We start from the raw sequence: 4,172 nt of genomic DNA on the forward strand, positions 1-4,172 counted from the left end.
AGGGAAGGGTCTACAGAGTATTCAGGGTCTCACTACTAGATCAGACTTATAGGGATTCTGCTGTTTACAGCTCCCCCAAGAGCTGGGATTACAGGCGCGCGCCACCATGCCCAGTCTCAATCGCTGTCTCGGCGAGCCTCCGGAATGGGGCCAGTATGGCAGGCCAGGGGAATCGAACCCCTGGCTCCTGTGCCTGCTTACAGGTGCTTTAATCTGCTGAGCTATTTGGCCGGCCTTAACATGGGAAATTTTTGCTCAGGGTCTTTCTGGACTGTCTTAAACTCCCAGTTCACATTGATTGACTTTCTGCTCAATGTTTGCAACTTGTTCAGGAAGGTTTTGAAGGTCCCATCAATCAGCATCTCCTCAGGTGCAGGGACAAACCTCGCAGGATGATGCTGTAGATCCAAGTATGGGTATAGCTGATCATGAGGCTGACACTGGGAGAGCTTCAGAACCCGGAGGAGCCACCCCAAGTCCTGTGAGCACAAGGAATCATCACAGTGCCAGCTGGAGGCCCAAACTCAGAATCTAGAGAGTCCCAAATCCAGTCTTCTGTTCCACTGGGAGAAGGCCCATGTCAACTCTCACAGCCTGCTGAAGAAGTTGAACCTACTTTAACCCAGCAGAAGGCCCTCAGTCAACATAAACTTCCTACCAAGGGAAGTGTAGGTCAGCTATGAGGAAGTCAATGTTCCATTCCCAAGTAGCAGTGAAACTCATCTCTCACATTTGCAAAATTTCATATTGAAATTTTGGATATGGAATTTGTGGCAACTACAGAGACAGATAAAATGACTCAGCCTAATCCCAGGCAGCAGCAGCAGCAGTCCCCAGGACAATCTCCAAAGAATCCTGAAGAGGTGGAATCATCTGAATCCCAGGAGGAGGGCAAGTCTTCACATCTAGGTCTTGCTGTGACAATTAAACCTAGCAAATTGGAGCAAGTTGAACACTCAAAGTGTCAGCCTGAAGCCATAGTTCAGCCTACAAAGCCTGCTGAGGGAATCAGACCTCCAGCAGAGGAAGAGGCTGAAGCTTCAGAGTTGCCCCTGCAGAGTGTGCCTAGCACTCCACCACATCACGGGGTGATCCTTGCCCCCCTGGGTCTCCATTATCAGTTACCCCCTCCTGGGGATTGCCCACAGATGTAGAACTTAGCACAACTCTGGAAACCGTCCAGAAGGCTGAGTGTTTGCCCCAGCAGGTGGCCCAAGCTCTATAGAGTAAGAAGATTTATTGGGGAATAAGGATAGGGAGTAGAGGGTTGGCAAGACAACTCAGTGGTCGAAGTGCCTGCTTAGGCAGGTGGTTCAGTCCCCCTGGGCACACTGAGCCAGCCACCAAAACCGAGTGTGGCTGCACACTCCCGAAATCCCAGCTCCCGGGAGGCTGAAAACAGGAGGATCCCTACAAGTCTGAGTGGTGTAGTGAGACCTTGTACCAAATATATTAAAAAAAAAAAAATAGGGAGTAGGAATGAGGAAGGGCTAGCTCCTGAGAGACAGGAGGGATCACAAGTGGGTTGCCCTTTCTTTATGGTTTTAAAATTTAGCTCCATCAGACCTTTGTTCTCCCAGTTTTGCTTATTGTTTTTACAACCTGATTCCTTCATGGTGATACAGCAAAGTGGGTATAAGCAGATTCTGGGCCTGAGGCTGCAGCTCAGTGGGACAGTGCTTGTCTAGTATGTGCAGGAACCTGGACTCTGTCCTTTATACATCCTTTCAAAAACAAAACAGTCATTACTGACTCAGACAGACTGAGTTTTAACCCAGATCTCTCTCTTATTAGTTTTACAGCACTTTGCAAGTTATTTAGCCTGTGATTCGGTTTCCTCATCTGTGAAGCAAGGAATAGAGTGTTGACTATGTCGTAAGGTTGTAACTCGAGAGAAACAGGTTACAGACCTGTTTCAGCACCACCCACATGTATGAACGTGAGCTGCTGTTATTCCGGCCCTGAATTAGACTCAGAGCCCACCTTTGTCCTCTGCTTTCTATCTATAGCAGCCTGTTTGTGCCCAGTCCTGGAGGGCTAAGCACATGGGGAGCCATAGAAGATTTGTTTGTTTGTTTGTTTTTCTTTCTTTTTTCTTTTCTTTTTTTTTTTTTAACAAAACATGAAGTGATAGAGAGGGAAGAGGGAGAGCCTTAAAGGAGCTGTCTGTAGGTGAGGGATGGGAGAGGATGCAGACCTGAGGGGCTGTTCTTCTCCATTACCTGGAATCACGAGCTTTGAAGGTTAGGGAAAGCTGTAGGGATCAGAGCAGACCTTATCTGGTGCTCGCAGTGGCTGCCAACTGTCAAGTAGAGGAAGCACAGGGAACCCAGTCCAGACAAAGGCATGGTAGCAGGATTTGGTAGGCCAGTCTGCCTGCAAAGAATTGAGTTAGGCAGCAGAGAAGTATTGGCTCTGGTTATGAACCTTGAATATCAACTTGAGAGGTTTGACAGATACAGAGATTTCAAGCCAGAGAGCAAACTGATTGAAACAGGAGGACCCTGTTAGACTCCACAGGTAGAGTGGTCTGGAGGGGCCAGCTGAACTCAGGCAGACGGCCTAGAGAGCGCTAGCAAACCTGAGGATAAGGTGAGAAGCAGCTGAGCAGAGCGGTGGTGGAGAGAGTGGGAGGACTCTGGGAGCGCTGCGTGATCGCTGACTGGATGAAGACATGGGGGGTAGGGTGGACACTTGGGGAGTCGGGTGCCAGAGAAGCGCAGAGTCCAGGGAAGCCCCAGTTTCCATCCCGTATGGAGATGAGAATGGTGGTGGTATCCCAGGTGGCAGCAGCAAGCGGGCAGGAGACCAGGTTGAGGGCCCGAAGTTCTGCTTGAGGCCTCTGCATCGGTGAGCACAGAGCCATCAGAACGCACGTGGTTGTGTGGAAATGTTCCCTAGAGTCGGGAGCAGATTGATGTCTTCCCAGCCCACCCCTGTAGAAGCAGCGCCTGTAAAGCAGGTGGGAAAGTTGTTGCTGAGGGATAAAGAAGGAGTTTCTGCAAAATTGAAACAACCCTAGTTCAAGGCGGCCTGGCCTTGAGCTTACCATGTGGCCTCAAACTCAGGGCAAGCCTCCTGCCTCTGCCTCTGGAGTGCTGGGAGTACAGGTGTGCAGCAGTACTTCTGGCTTAATAGCTACTTTTTTTTTTCTGCCGGCTCGGCCTGCCCTGGGGATTGAGCTGTGGTCCCTTACAGCAGCTTAAGCTTGCCTAAGCAGGTGCTTTGGACTGCTGAGTTATCTCACTGGTCCCAATAGCTTCTTTTCAGTGTGTGATAGATGCCACTCTTTAATATCCAGGAGACTTGTCCACATCAGCACCTTAGTTCCTCGAGGCTGCACTTGTCCTTACCCTTCCACTGCCTGCAGAAGCTTCCTCAAGGGGAACTGCGGGGAAGCCACCATGTCACCTGGCATAGGGATTCCTTATTCTTATTTCCTAATGAAAATTTTTGGTCCATTTTTCTGTTAATTATTTACATTTACGTATTGGTTTATAGAAAGATTGAGCTTAGCCACAAGTGATTTGGGGGGAAAATACTTACATTAAAAGTAATTGACTGGCATTATTTTTCCAGGAGAATGGACAGACAGAAAGCTCAGCTTCTGCGATGTTTCATCATTCATTGTAGGGGCTCCATATTCGTTTTTTGTTGTGCCAACTGGGGAGCTACTGATTCTGCAAATGAAAATGATGGACCCCACAAAAGGTCTGAACAGACCAGGCATGCAAGGTCTGAACAGAGACTTTCCCAGTGGGCAAGGGTTTGCCAGTATTTGGTCTTTCACTGAGTACCAATATCATGGTCTTTCTTGGCGAAGTTGCTGTATTGCACACTGTGGAATGCTCTGAGGAGGGTTTCTCTCTGTTTTGCTTTTCATAAATTTACCTTTGGGTGTCTTCCTGTCTTTTGCAAGTGGCACTGCACTATTTACTGACCTCTGTCTCATCATACTGGTACGACTAGCTGTGGACAGCATTTGGCGAGGGAGGAAAAGCCTTCAGAGAGAGGAACACCAGAGCAATGCTGTTTTTCTTGCACAGCCAGCACGTTGATTTTAGGACATGCACATGCTAGAGTTGAACCCATGGTGGGCATGAAGCCAGTTTTACAATCTGGAGACGTTCACGGCTTCCTCAAAACTCTCTCTCTCTCTCTCTCTCTCTCTC

At 48.7% G+C, this 4,172-nt stretch overlaps 1 long non-coding RNA gene across 2 annotated transcripts in view; it reads right to left on the minus strand.

Moving 5' to 3' along the window:
* Nucleotides 1–2,109: 2,109 nt before the first annotated feature.
* Nucleotides 2,110–4,172, minus strand: part of LOC111816483 — a 5,650-nt gene continuing 3,587 nt past the window's right edge. For both annotated transcript variants that reach the window (XR_002820869.1, XR_002820868.1), the window contains exons 2-3: nt 3,547–3,680; nt 2,110–2,951 (exon numbers count right to left, since the gene is read on the minus strand). This is a non-coding gene — a long non-coding RNA (uncharacterized LOC111816483). The remainder of the gene's footprint in view (nt 2,952–3,546; nt 3,681–4,172) is intronic.

The sequence above is a fragment of the Octodon degus genome, unplaced genomic scaffold, assembly GCF_000260255.1.
Source record: "Octodon degus isolate 3935 unplaced genomic scaffold, OctDeg1.0 scaffold00033, whole genome shotgun sequence".
Classification (NCBI taxonomy): Eukaryota; Metazoa; Chordata; class Mammalia; order Rodentia; family Octodontidae; genus Octodon; species Octodon degus.